This window comes from Typopeltis vanoorti, chromosome 7, assembly GCF_054136105.1.
Source record: "Typopeltis vanoorti isolate ZY-2024b chromosome 7, IOZ_Tvanoo_1.0, whole genome shotgun sequence".
NCBI lineage: Eukaryota > Metazoa > Arthropoda > Arachnida > Uropygi > Thelyphonidae > Typopeltis > Typopeltis vanoorti.
This window is the reverse complement of record NC_143555.1, coordinates 101374012-101389706: the sequence shown is the minus strand read 5'-3', so window position 1 is coordinate 101389706 and position 15695 is coordinate 101374012.

Sequence of the window (15695 nt, the reverse complement as noted above, 5' to 3'; positions counted from 1 at the left end):
AAAACCAGGCGTCCTCTTAAACGATTCAACGATGAATTCTAAGGCCGGAACAGGCCATGCTAGGCATAAATCCTTCATACGCATGATGATGATGATGATGATGATGTTTTTTTCATAATGATATCTAGTTCTCTCTAAAAATCGGACTGACAATCTCTAAGAAAGGGAGGCATGTGACAGTGTACAGAGCTTATATCACCTTTTCTACGAGTTGTCTCATTAAAGCAATCTTTTAAAAAATATCTCTGGTTATGGTTTTGCCTTTCATGAGTGCTTTGTTTTAGAGTTTCAAATGTCTTTGAGTGCTTGGTTTTTTGTTATCAGTCCAAGTAGATATCCAGAAAATCTTTATTATCCAATGTCGAAAGTAACAGCTCATGTTTGCAAGGAAATATTATACAATCTTTGTGTGACAAATGATAACAGACACTGGGTTTATTACGGCGTGATAATATAAATAGTTAAACTGACTAGTTTCGTCACATAGGCTAGTGGCTTCTTCCATGCTTCTTCTTTAATGCAAGTTAGGGGTTTAGGATTAAGAGATTGAGGAAGTGAGTTACCGTATTCTCTTCCTGATAATTCCGAAATCATCAATAGCATTGCAGTCGGTGATGAGTAAGGGTGCAGACCATTTGAAGTTCTTAAGAATCATTTTATTTTATCTTATTTTTTTTTTTGGCCTAAGCAATTATTAACTTTTATTATAAACTTATCTGCAGTAAAAACCAATTATGGAACTTTCCCACGCTGCTTCAGGCCTCCAGTAAGCAGAGGCGCTAGTCTCACACCAGATGAATTTCGTCTGCCTTTTAAAGACATTCACAGAGCATCCGACATTCAGTCTTACAATCGGTTGGTTGGAGAGTGGGTGCGCTAATTGAATCTCGAAATGAATTTTCGAGTGAATTAATGAATCTCGAACTGAAAACGAAATGAATCTCGGCCAACCAGATTCATTTCGTTTTTTTTTTTTTTTCTCCCTCTTCTCGCCTTTGTAACATCCGATCCGAAACGTTTAGGTTAGAATGAGAATGTAGTAGTATAACATGCGCCAGCAAAAGAAGAAGAAGCAACCCCCGTACTGAACGCCACACCTGACGTTAGATAACCCAACCGCCACCACAGGAACTACAGCAGACAGAAATGAGCAACACAAAAAAAAGCTACTACTAATAATAATTTGTGAGTTCAACGTATCTCATCATTGGCCTGTGGAGTAAGATAGGCTGAGATTCAGCAGATAGTAGGAGAGGAAATAAAGATAGAGTGCATAGTGGTAGAGTAGATGAATGAGGCCTCAGCTGACCTGTTTTAGCTGTTGACCCCCCAGGGGTTCTTCTAAAACGGTCGTTGATTTTTCACTTTAAAAAAGGAAAAATCCTGAAAAGGAAAAAAAAGGAGAGACTAAGCAAATTTAACAAGTGTAAATATATTTAAAGACTATGTGGAAGATAATTCTATAGAGGAATGAGTTTGCCGAGCAAACCCAGAACAGTATAACCAGGAAAAGAAGGGAGATGACCTGGCCCGGAAGACCCCGCCCTGAAAAGGGCTTGGGACCACCTCGATGTTGGCCTTCGCAGTCCGGGTTTGTTCAGGTCAACCCCAACATGGGGGACAGAAAAACTTTCAACTGCGAAAGGACTAGACATACCTGTGGGTTAAACGCTGATCGGGAAAGAAGATCGAGATAGCGTGAACACCTACAACTTGCAGGTGTTATAGGTGCAGACACAACCGGATTCCCGCCTGTATGATCTGGCAGATGGTTGGTGGGTCGCACCATCTCCTCAGGAACCGCTCCTCACCACGTAAGCACCTTTCCTGCTCCAGGAAGCGGCGGAGGTAGGCTGAGAGACAGTTCCTAACACGGAGATAGATGCGATCCTCCTCGTTAAGAAGGTGTTTTCTCCTGATTTTCCAAATGTGGTGTTTGATCACATTTATTAGGAAAATCAGGTGTTTCTTGTTTTTGGTTACTGGGGGAGGAAACTGTAGCAAAACTACTTCGGCGAATGTGAGCTCTGGGATCGCAAGCACCTCAGCCAGTCTGTGCGAAACACGCTGTACTGGCGGGCAGTGAAAGAAAAAGATTCCCTACGGTTTCTATCGCGCCGCAGACATCACAGAAGGGGTTGCACGGTCGCGATCTGCAGGCTGATTTTACCAGTTTCACCGGGAGTCTGACGTAGGCGATTCTCCAGGCTAAGTCCCGGTGAAATGGTTGCCCCCAGCTGTTTTTTATGTTGGTGAACAGCACCTCTTTGTTTGTGCCCAGATCGGGCTTTTCCCAGTCCAAGTGGTCAAAAATTTTCCAGTACAGCTTGTTTGGGCTGAGCTGAAGCACACGAACTCCATCCGTTGCCATTTTTTTGAAAATTTTGCATATTGTGTAGTACCACTCTGGCACCATCTCTGCACATGGTCCGGCGTGGCCAGTGGTCCCGAAGTAGGGTAGGAAAAATCCTAAGAAGTATTTAATCAGATTGCCGGAAGGGTGATTTGATGCTAGTGCTTTCCGTATGGTCTGAGCAGTGTTCGTTAGGTGGCAGTATTTGAGAATTGGCAGGGCGAATCCCCCTTGTGTGGGGGGAAGATGGAGAAAGGCCCTGCGCACCTCGTGCCTCGTGCTGTTCCAGAAAAAATCAGTGACATGTTTCTGAATGGCGTGGTCTTGTGTGCTTGTGATGTTTGTGAGGTTAATTTTGTGCAGTAACATCGGTTTTAGGACTGTTTTGATAACTGTTGCTCTACCTTCGAATGATAGGTAGTTGGGACTGAAGGGTTTGAGTTTTTCGCGACACATTTCTATTAAGTGCTCGGTTTGCAACACTGTGGTCTCTAGGAAGGGAATTCCTAGTATTGTTAATGGGCCGGTTGTGAGTTTCAGACCATACGGAAGACTGGCAGGGCCGAATTTCCCATAAATTTTGATTTTTGTTTTTTCGGGATTAGTGTGAAGACCACTGAGCATGCTGAACTCTCGCAGTATGCCGAAGAAGATGTAAATCGAGTCGGAATCCCGAAGGGTTCCGATGATGTTATCGGCATATACGATAGTTTTGCTCTGTTTGGAGCCTAAGGGCAGCGGTATTCCTCTTACTGCGCGCGTCTCATCAATTTTTTTTAGAAGAGGCTCTAGTACTAAAGAGAAAAGAAGGGGGCTAAATGGGCAGCCTTGCCGAACCCCTCTGCGTATGGGAATGGGTTCTGAAAGAAACCCATTAATCGCAATGTGCGTTGTTGTTTTACCGTACATGCTTTTGATTGCTTCCCTTAGGCAGGCCGCCACTAAGACTTGCTCTAGGATATAGTGCAGGAAGTTGTGCTTTGTCCTATCGAACGCTTTTTCTAAGTCTATTGATACGAATGCAAGTGGGATTTCCTTGTTTGTCACAAGGCGGAGAAGGTCTCTTATCAGGAAGAGGTTGAGCTCCATCGATCTGCCCGAAACTCCGTATACTTGAGTGCTGGTTAGCACATTCCCAATGCCCATCTTCAGACGGTTGCAAATCAGTATTGCGAATAATTTGTAGTCTGTGTTAGTCAAGGAAATGGGCCTCCAGCTACCCATGCTATTCAGGTCTCTCCCTTTCTTGGGGATGAAAATTGTGTACCCACTACCGAAGTCAGCAGGTACGTCACCACTGAATAGGAATCTATTGCATAATGAGACCAGGATAGGCAAGATGAAGTTCCAGGCTGAGCGATAGAGCTCAACGCCTAGCCCATCCAGGTCAGGGGTTTTCCGTAGCTTAAGCTGTTTATAGACTCGAGTAACCTCTTCCGAAGTGATTGGTCTCATTTGAAGAGTTCTGAGGTGTTCAGGCATGTTGTCCATGCTCCACACTCCGAAGTCACCTGTCTCCTCAGCTTCGTCGGAATAGGTTCTCGTGTAATGCTTGGAAAATTGCTGCAGGATGTCTTCCGTGTTTGTGAGTGTTTGCCCGTTAGCTTGAATTTGCCGAAACATTTTCTCGTCTTATGCTGCTATGCGCTGCCGATTGTAAAAGGCGGCCAACGGTGTTTCCGCCTGCCGGAGAAACAGTCTGGCGCAAATATCGAGCTCGGCGACTTTTTTCCGTCGAAGTGCCTCGAGTTCGATTTCCACGGCTTTAATAAGCGAATCGCTAGGAATACCGCTTCTCTGATTAGCCCGGTACCACCCTAGCTCTCGATACAGCTCTCTCATTTTTCTTCTTTGCCCGTGAGCGCTTTCTCTGGAGATGTTTTGGAAGAGCTCTTTTGCCTCGGTTTTGAACTGGGCTCACGCGTCCCAGTCCCAGTTGGCCTTTTTCTTTCCTTCGCATAGCAGCTGCAAATCCTTGCTATAAATTTTGGGGAGGCTTGGAGGCATTTTCCAAGGTCCTCTTGATGTTTCTACGACCTCGGGTAGTTCGACTTTCATGAGAACCATTTCATGGTCTGTTATCGAGCTACCAACCGCTATATGCCTGACCGAAACAACTCGTGGCTCTAGGTTCCTGGAGATATAATGGCGGTCGAGTCGCGTTGCGACTCCTCCTCTCGCCCATGTGGTACCCACTGTGTCTGGATTGTGTTCCCTCCAGATGTCAATGAGGTCGACATTATCACAGCACAGTTGCAGTTCCCTAGAGCCACCGGTACCGGTGTTGTTGCTGCCACCAATTTTGTTAAATCTTACGGCAGCGATGCTGTTCCAGCCCCCCCCCCCGGCTATGATATACTGAGCCCCGTGTAAATAAATAAGGTTCTAGGGACGTGAAGAACCTGCTTCGCTGGTGGACGTGGTTAGGGGCATATACATTAAGGAAGCGGATGACTTTACCTCCAAACCTCCAGTCTATAGAGACTAGACGTCCTGCAGCATCTTTCTGTACATTGAAAAACCCGCCTAGAATGGGCTGACGATCAAGGATTCCCACCCCCCACGCACAGCGCTCTCCGAAACACAAAAAGCTACTAATAATAATAATTTGTGAGTTCAACGTATCTCATCATTGGCCTGTGGAGTAAGATAGGCTGAGATACAGCAGATAGTAGGAGAGGAAATAAAGATAGAGTGCATAGTAGTAGAGTAGATGAAAGAGGCCTCAGCTGACCTGTTTTAGCTGTTGACCACCCAGCGGTGCTTCTAAAACGGTCGTTGATTTTTTGCTTTTAAAAAGGAAAAATCCTGAAAAGGAAAAAAAAAAGGAGAGACTAAGCAAATTTAACAAGTGTAAATATATTTAAAGACTATGTGGAAGACAATTCTATAGAGGAATGAGTTTGCCGAGCAAACCCAGAACAGTATAACCAGGAAAAGAAGGGAGATGACCTGGCCCGGAAGACCCCGCCCTGAAAAGGGCTTGGGACCACCTCGATGTTGGCCTTCGCAGTCTGGGTTTGTTCAGGTCAACCCCAACCTGGGGACAGAAAAACTTTCAACTGCGAAAGGACTAGACATACCTGTGGGTTAAACGCTGATCAGGAAGGAAGATCGAGATAGCGTCAACACCTACAACTTGAAAGTGTTATAGGAGCAGACACAACCGGATTCCCCCCTGTATGATCTGGCAGATGGTTGGTGGATCGCACCTTTTCCTCAGGAACCGCTCTTTTCCCCGTAAGTACCTTTTCTGCTCCAGGAAGCGGCGGAGGTAGTCTGAGAGACAGTTCTTAACACGGAGATAGATGCCATCCCCCTCGTTAAGAAGGTGTTTTTTCCTGATTTTCCAAATGTGGTGTTTAATCACATTTATTACAAAAATCAGGTGTTTCTTGTTTTTGGTTACTGGGAGAGGAAACTGTAGAAAGACTATTTCGGCGAATGTGAGCGCTGGGATCGCAAGCACTTCAGCCAGTCTGTGCCAAACACGCTGTGCTGGCGGGCAGTGAAAGAAGAGGTGCCCTACGGTTTCTATCGCACCGCGGTCGTCGCAGAAGGGTTTGCACGGTCGCGAGCTGTAGGTTGATTTTACCAGTTTCACCGGGAGTCTGCCGTAGGCGATTCTCCAGGCTAAGTCCCGGTGAAATGGTTGTCCCCAGCTGTTTTTTATGTTGGTGAACAGCACCTCTTCCTTTGTGCCCAGATCGGGCTTTTCCCAGTCAAAGTGGTCAAAAATTTTCCAGTACAGCTTGTTTGGGCTGAGCTGAAGCACTTGAACTCCATCCGTTGCCATTTTTTTGAAAAGTTTGCATATTGTGTAGTACCACTCTGGCACCGTCTCCGCACATGGTGCGGCGTGGCCAGTGGTCCCGAAGTAGGGTAGGAAAAATCCTAAGTATTTAATGAGATTGCCGGAAGGGTGATTTGATGCCAGTGCTTTCCGTATGGTCTGAGCAGTGTTGGTTAGGTGGTAGTATTTGAGGATTGGCAGGGCGAATCCCCCTTGTGTGCGGGGAAGATAGAGAAAGGCCCTGCGCACCTCGTACCTCCTGCTGTTCCAGAAAAAATCAGTGACATGTTTGTGAATGGCGTTGTCTTGTGTGTCTGTGTTCTTTGTGAGGTTAATAGGGTGCAGTAACATCGGTTTTAGGACTGTTTTGATAAGTGTTGCTCTACCTTCGAATGATAAGTAGTTGGGACTGAAGGGTTTGAGTTTTTCGCGACACATTTCTATTAAGTGTTCGGTTTGCAACATTGGAGTCTCTAGGAAGGGAATTCCTAGTATTGTTAATGGGCCGGTTGTGGGTTTCAGACCATACGGAAGACTGGCAGGGCCGAATTTCCCATAAATTTTGATTTTTGTTTTTTCGGGATTAGTGTGAAGACCACTGAGCATGCTGAACTCTCGCAGTATGCCGAAGAAGATGTAAATCGAGTCGGAATCCGGAAGGGTTCCGACGATGTCATCGGCATATGCGACAGTTTTGCTCTGTTTGGTGCCTAAGGGTAGCGGTATTCCTCTTACTGCGCGCGTCTCATCAATTTTTTTTAGAAGAGGCTCTAGTACTAAAGAGAAAAGAAGGGGGCTAAATGGGCAGCCTTGCCGAACCCCTCTGCGTATGGGAATGGGTTCTGAAAGAAACCCATTAATCGCAATGTGCGTTGTTGTTTTACCGTACATGCTTTTGATTGCTTCCCTTACGCAGGCCGCCACTACGACTTGCTCTAGGATATAATGCAGGAAGTTGTGCTTTGCACTATCGAATGGTTTATCTAAGTCTACTGATACGAGTGCAAGTGGGAGTTCCTTGTTCGTCACAAAGCGAAGAAGGTCTCTTATCAGGAAGAGGTTGAGCGCCATCGATCTTCCCGGAACTCCGTATACTTGAGTGCTGGTTAGCACATTCCCAATGCCCAACTTCAGCCGGTTGTAAATCACTCTTGCGAATAATTTGTAGCCTGTGTTAGTCAAGGAAATGGGCCTCCAGCTACCCATGCTATTCAGGTCTCTCCCTTTCTTGGGGATGAAAATTGTTTACCCGCTAACGAAGTCAGCAGGCACCTCACTAGTGAATAGGAAGCTGTTGAATAGTGAGACCAGGATAGGCAAGATGAAGTTCCAGGCTGAGCGATAGAGCTCAACGCCTAGCCCATCCAGGCCAGGGATTTTCCGTAGCTTAAGCTGTTTATAGGCTCGAGTAACCTCTTCCGAAGTGATTGGTCTCTTTTGAAGAGTTCTGAGGTGTTCAGACATGTTGTCAATGTTCCACACTCCGAGGTCGCCTGTCTCCTCAGCTTCGTCGGAATAGGTTCTCGTGTAATGCTGGGAAAATTGCCGCAGGATGGGATGTCTCCCGTGGTTGTGAGTGTTTGTCAGTTAGCATGAATTTGCCGAACCGCTTTCCCGTCTTGTGCTGCTATGCGCTGAAGGTTATAAAAAGCGGCCGAAGTGTTTCTGCCTGCCGGAGAAACAATCTGGTGCGAAAATCGAGCTCGGTGACTTTTTTTCGTCGAAGTGCCTCGAGTTCGATTTTCACGGCTTTAATAAGCGAATCGCTAGGAATACCGCTTCTCTGATTAGCCCGGTACCATCATAGCTCTCGATACAGCTCTCTCATTTTTTTCCTTTGCGCGTGAGCTCTTTCTCTGGAGATGTTTTGGAAGAGCTCTTTTGCCTCGGTTTTGAACTGGGCCCACGCGTCCCAGTCCCAGTGGGCCCTTTTCCTTCCTTCGCATAGCAGCTGCAAATCCTTGCTATAAATTTTGGGGAAGCTTGGAGGCATTTTCCAGGGTCCTCTCGATGTTTCTACGACCTCGGGTAGTTCGATGTTCATCAGAACCATTTTATGGTCTGTTATCGAGCTACCAACCGCTATATGCCTGACTGAGATAACTCGTGGCCCTAGGTTCCTGGAGATATAAAGGCGGTCTAGTCGCGTTGCGACTCCTCCGCTCGCCCATGTCGTACCCACTGTGTCTGGATTATGATCCCTCCAGATGTCGATGAGGTCGACATTATCACAGCAGGGTTGCAGTTCCCTAGAGCCACTGGTACGGGAGTTGATGTTGCCACCAACTTTGTCAAATCTTACGTCAGCGATGCAGTTCCAGTCACCCCCGGAAGTAGATATGTCATAGCTAGTCCTAGGAATAAGTTAAAGGATGAAAAAGCGTAGGGGACTGTGACCGTGGTGGTAGAGTAGATAGAGAAAATCCCGTAGGAAGAGGTCGTACCAGCAAAAAAAATAAAAAAATAAAATAAAGTAGACTAAAAGCCTACTAGCAAAGGGACATAGAGACGCCAAAGTTCCACTTTAGCAGAAATCTCCGACTGGGCAAGCTAGAAGTGGACTTACTAAACGCACGAAGCAAAAAAGAAAAGGATCTTACCAACCACGACTTGGAAACAGCAGCTTTCATTTACGGGCGCGTCGACTGGATTCACACTGGACGGTACGCTAACCACACTACAGAAATGATCCTGTGAAGTATGAACCTATACAACGAAATGAGGAAATAGTGTCCTAACGTAGAAGTGGTGAAAAATATTTCATCTCCTGCATTTGCTTAAATAAAAAGACTGCTTTAATATTATTGCATTATCTAAGAAAATAAAAGGGGTTTTTAATACTTTTATATATAACTCTATAATACAATAAAAGAAAGATATAGTACTAAGAAATTATGATGATGAATTTCAGAAAACCTATTTTAGTATACTTAATTTCTATAAAAAATACATTTATTGTTGTGAATTTTGAAAACTAGAATTAAAAACGAAAATATTATTACTGCTTGAAATTATTATTATGCCCTTAAAGATATGAGAGATTATTTAGATTATATTCAGTAAAACGTGCGTATAAAATATAGTCAGGGTATTTTTGTAAAACGTTCCTTATTCACTCCCTTAGATTTACTGTTAGTTTGGTTTCATGTGGTTGGAATTATTATTATTATTATTATTATTATTATTATTATTATTATTATTATTATTATTATTATTATTATTATTATTATTATTATTATTATTATTATTATTATTATTATTATTATTATTATTATTATTATTATTATTTGTCAAACCTGTGTAGCTCAGTGGAAGTGGCGCTTGCGTCCTCTGCGCTTGGCCGCTTGAAGTTATACTTTGGTTCTAGTCTAGTTGCTGACTGGAGGAACTTTTTCTAAGCCTATCTTCGAGTTAGTTGATCGAAGTTCCCGAGTTAGTTCCCGAGTTAGTTGATCTCTGGCACCGGCGAGCGTGTTTTTCCTCCCGGAAACTCGGGTTTTTCGTCCCGTAAACTCAAGAAAATCGACCGTAGTACCCACATTATTTCAGACAGTGACATATCTTGTTAGGGTTAGGTACCAAGAGATGGCAGCACTTGTTTGCCAGCCTCTTCATCGGTGGCTGCTATAATTAGTGATTGACATGGGCCAGCTCATTGAGGGAGGGCATCCACTCTACAGGTCTGTCTCCACCACTCACAATCCACCAACTGACCGCAACTACATCAACGCCATCTATCGCTTACCACCACTAGTATTTCCACAGACAATCACAAACATCCATGCCCACGGCGGGATTCGAACCTGCAGCCTTTTGGCTGGGGAGCTGATACGCTAACCACTCGGCAAAAATTATGACCGAAATGTATCAGTGTATTTGAAGGCTAAGTGTATTAATTGTATTTGTGTGCACGTGCGTGTTCTCTGGCAGGTTTGTCCGTTTTGTTGGGTGAAAAAGATAAGAAAAAAATCACATGAGCTTACCTAACCAGATTTTATTTGAAAGTCACCATAAATGTCTTAGAATTAAATTATTCTTAATTACAACATGTAATTTATTTAGGTAATTACACTTTAACATTCAAGAAATGTTTTCATCCAGTTAAATAATGAAATTAAGCCCTTCAATTGAAAAAGACCTGAGCGTGATTCTGACCATGACGAGAAGAATCTTTTTTAGTTAAAGATGAATTAGCTGATTTCATATAGAGCAGGGTTTTCTCTCCTTAATACTCGGTTTTTTTCATCCTGCCTACAAGCAAATTGGCCGGAGAATATACGCATCTAACAGACAAAAATACTGTTAATGATACCAAGCTATTTTAAACCTGGTTTTACTCCATTTCCCAAGTAAGCAAACAGACAAGTAAGTCAAGTTTGCGCCCGCATGTATTGCTAGTCTAGGTGACCCCCACACGTAGTGCAAGTCAAGGCAACTCGTGGTAAAGGTGGATAAGCTGTGATCACAAATCTTAATATTTATCCTTAATGCAAAGCACATCTCCTGGAGGAGATGTGCCTTGCATTTACTTTGCATTTACATTTACATTAATTTGCATTAAGGGTAAATATTAAGAATAGTGATCAGAGCTTATCCACCTTTACCACGAGTTACCTTGACTTGCACTACGTGTGGGGGTCACCTAGATTAGCAATACATGCAGGCGCAAACTTGACTTACTTGTCTGTTTGCTTACATGGGAAATGGAGTAAAACCAGTTTTAAAATAGCTTGGTATCTTTAACATTTATTATACCCAAGGTAAAATACTTTCTAGACAAAAATACTATTAATGTAAATACAGGGTGGTCCATATGTCACAAAGGGGTTTAAAATATGAATAACTCGCAACTAATAAAAAAAAAATCTTCAGGTTGTGTATTTCATCATATCAAGAGAACAGGAAAAAAATTAATAAATAAAAAATTTATTAAATGTTTAAATCCCTTCATGACTTATGGGCTATCCTGTAGATAGTACTGAATTATATAGCGAAGAGAGTGGCATGTCTGTCCTTCGCGTGAATCTTTGGATTCCCTGGAAGTATTGTGCTATGTAATAAATAACAGAAAATTTTGAAGTACAATCTTAGATGCTATAACGGAAGGTTTAGAAACAAAGTTTTTATATAAATTTATGATATTTCTTCTGTTTTGACTACTCCCGTTATTGTTAAGATTGTACCTTTTTTTTTTTTTTAAGTGACAGTTTTATAATATTCTATCAAACAGTCTTTCCATAACTTTAAATTTTCTTTCACATTATATTCAACACGAAACATCGAACATACAATTTTCCGAACCCCTCATGTTAGAAATAATTCGCCAATCTTCAACGCGAATATAAAAAATAACTGCTTTTTTAAAAAAAATTCATATGACCTTAGTTTTATATTGTCCGAATTTTATTTCGAGAACAGTATAAATTAATCAGGTTGTATATATAAAGAAAATGAGGTTTAAAAATCTATCTAAAATGCACACGTTTCCCTTTCTTACCAATATTCCTCAAAGTCCTTAAAAGGACTGGCTTAAAGGGGCGAAGCAAGAATGCTTTTCATATTCCCCGTTATCTGTAGAGGACAGTGTAGGGATAAGGTGTTATAGGGCTATATATAAATAAAGCTCTGATCATGGCAGGAGAGTACCAGCAATAGCCGAGCCTCAGTTAAAACTTCATTACCCTCCATTACCCTCCAAGGATATTAATCACCGATGTTTAAGTAAAGGCGAACTCTAAAAATTCGGACGATCCCTAGACCACTCCATAGTGGACGAAAGACCGTCCATATCTCAGCGCTGGTTCCATTCAGTGACGGGCTTCCACAGCACCGAGCAGAACCGCTCATATTCCGAAGAAAAGCATTCACCGACAAAGCCCCTCACCGGGCCATGCCGGAAAACACTTTCCCCGGAGACTCAAATTGCTCCCTTAAGGCAAAAACCTTAAGAGAGCGTACTCATAACTCTCGAATCTCAGCGTCCGAGGGGGTAACAGCAACAGCCGAACCTCAGTTAAACTTCATTGGTACAGCATTGCCATCCATTACCCTCCAAGGGTAATAATCACCGCATCTCCCTTAAAGATATCCCTGAGGTGGCGGAAAAATTTAAGGAAGCAATGGGGAAAATAGGAGAACCTGAACTCCTCCTCACAGGGAAATATGGTCCTAACATCGTCAGTGCTAAATGGGGTGACCTCTTCATTGAAGACATCAGTGAAGTCACCCCTGAACAGGTACAGGGAGCTCTGGACATGGAAGATGTGGTGGCATAGGCGTTCTACAGAGCTCTCTGTAAGCTAAACTTGTCCAAGGGAAGTGAGGTGGCTAAACGAATCCTGACAGCCCATAACAAAAGAAAGCACACTAACCATCTCGTGGGTTTCTATGCATAGCTTCACTGGTCTTTAATTCCCACAGGTGAGGGAGGATCTGAGAACCCGAGCGACGAAGGCTTACAGCGAAGCGGTGCAGCTCCTTGTGAGCTGCATCACTCGGACCAGATCCTTCCCCCACCTCTAAGTTCGCCTTTCTATGTTCTTTCCAGTTTTTTCTGTAGTTTTGCTTTCTCTATACTTCATGTTTTCGTTACGTTTCCTTTTTAGGATTTTTCCTTTTTTTCTAAAGTGAAAATCAACGACCGTTTTAGAAACATCCCTGGGGGTAAACAGCTAAAACAGGTCAGCTGAGGCCTCTTTTACCTACTCTACTATTATGCACTCTATTTCTTCTTCTACTATCTGCTGAATCTCAGCCTATCTTACTCCACAGGCCGATGATGAAGATTTCTTGAACTCACAAATTATTAAATTATTATACATATACATACCTATTATAAAGTTTAATTGATAAATGAGGCACAGTAAGAGAGATTAACCACAATAACTAATAACAAAATAGAACAATTATAACAACATACTGTAATAAAATTATCTGAATGTGAATGGAATCTTAGCAACCTCAGAAGTTTGTAGCTTTCTCCACCTTTGCAACGAGTTGCCCTGATGTTGGACTATCTCTGGGATCAGCCGAACTGTCTTTTACTAAAAGAAAGAGCAATACGGCTTCATATCGGTGATATAAAATTACACAGGCAGAGTGGATATTAGATCCAACATTATTTCAAAGTGGAATGTTTGTAGAAACTATGAAAGTTTAACTTATGAAACTTTCTTACTTAATATCTTTGGAACGAGGTTGACCGCGGAAAGGGAAGATTACTGTGTAAAGTTTCGAGTCTACTGGATAAAAACATTACTTACTTCTGTCAAAATCAACTTACTTGAGAACCGATTGCAGATGTTCGTCTAATCTCAGACAAGACCTATAAAGGTTTTACTAGCTTCAATCAATTTATTACGAGTCTGAGGCTAGTAATAAATCCGTAATAAATAAAAGTAATAAATCCGAAATGCTCAAGAACAAAATACAGAAGATCATACACATAACTCTCCATTTCCTTTTTTCTTGAATGAGTGGAACAAGAATCTCGTTACATTAAGAAGAATAGGCAAAAGCACCTAACTTTGGCCCAAGTAGGAAGCCGATTGACTAGAATAAGAATATTTAAAAGTTCGTTTCCAGTTTGACACTTCCTTCGTATGCACACGCCACAATACCATTTTTCAAACTAAATTGGTGAGTAGCACCCCTAAAACGAAATATCGAAAAAAGCAGGATCCCATATCTTCAGTAGATATTATGGGAGTTCATATCTTTCATCACCGGTCTGTGGAGTCTAAAAGTTGTGCTGAGGGTCAGCAGATAGTGAGAGAGGAAGAGAAAAAGGTAGAGACGATAGTAGTAGGTATTTAAGAGGCCTCAGTCGACCTGCTTGACCACACTTAACCTATTAACAGGTCTGGGCCAAGCAGATCTCCGACACCATCTCCCTATATCCGTTCGTACAGCTTTCGATTGTCAACCGTCTCTTCAGATGTCTGACAAACCAAAGAAGCAAAAACAAATAAAAGAGAAGACTAAAAGGAAACCCAAAAGATAGGACTAAAGAAAAAAAAAAACACTCAAAACACCAAGGACCAGTGAGTTACAAATTTGGAACTAAAAGGGGGGGGGGAAGAGCCTGGCCCGAGTGATGCAGCCCGCAAGGAGCTGCACCGCCTCGCTGTAAGCCTTCGTCGCTCGGGTTCTCAGATCTACCCCTTTCTGTTTGAATTAAAGAGTGGTGAAACCACACAAGGGAATCTCTGGGGTGGTTATTCTGTCTGCCGTGTTTTGTGAACTGCCAGGATTTCTTCCGCTAGATTACGTCCGTCAGTGGAAATTATCGCGGAAAGAGCTCTAAAGAGACCTATCTCTGCCTCTTCTTCAATGTCAAGTACTCCCATGACTTGTTCGGGAGTCATTTCACTTACATCTTCTATAAAACGTTCACCCCATTTTGCGCTCGCTACCTTTGGTCCTTTTTTGCCGGTAAGGAGGAGTAGAAGTTCCCCTATTTTTTTTTTATTGTTTCTTCGAATTTTTCCAAAACAACAGGGGTCTTCTTTAAGAAGAAACTTAAGGTTTTTCCTGCTTTCGCGTGGGGGGAAGGGTCTTGGTAGGCAATCTCTTTTTCTACCAGTGTGCTGTTATCTGATTTGGTCTTTTTTGCTTCCCCTTCCACTGGGCTTCTCGCTTGTTAAGGTTGTTGCTTGTTTCCATTGCTTCTTTTTCATTCTCTTTTCTATTTTTGGCGGTAGCATTGTCCTGTTCGTTTCTTCGGTGTCGTGATTTTTGAATGTTTCTTCTGTCTCTTTGCAGATCTTTTCTGCAAGCAGGCTTAGCAGCTTTTTTTTTTCTTTTCTATTTTATGACATTTTGTCACTGTTGATGACACATCAATAGGAAAATTTTCTTGTTGACATTGAAATTCATTACTAATCCAATGGGGAAAAACTACTTATAAATAAAGTATATTAGTAGACTAACTGTGGCAATACAACATTTAAACTATGTATTAAGAATTCTAAAAAATGCCTAATATTTTCTCAAATTTTATGTATTATACAATTGGCAATATTATTTTATAGAGAAATATCTTTTAGATTTTTTAATATATATATATATATATATATATATATATATAAATCCTTAAAAGGACTGGCTTAAAGGGGCGAAGCAAGAATGCTTTTCATATTCCCCGTTATCTATAGAGGACAGTGTAAGGATAAGGTGTTTTTGAGCTATTAAATTATAGCTTTGATCATGGCAGGAGGGTAACAGCAATAGTCGAGCCTCAGTTAGAACTTCCTTGGCTACAGCATTGCCATCCATTACCCTCCAAGGATATTAATCACCGCATCTCACGGTCGATTCCACTTCCATCATAATCCACTGAATATTTAATACATTCGCAGTGATTATTATCAAGACTTATAATATAATTTATATCGTGTGCTAAATATACTATAGATATTTAAAACAAATTTAATAATACATATATCATTATTCTTATTATATTTATATATTAGATAGAATTTTACGGCGTGTAGATAGAAATGGATAAAAATTATTTATCTTTACATTCTACGGCAGAGCAATAATAAT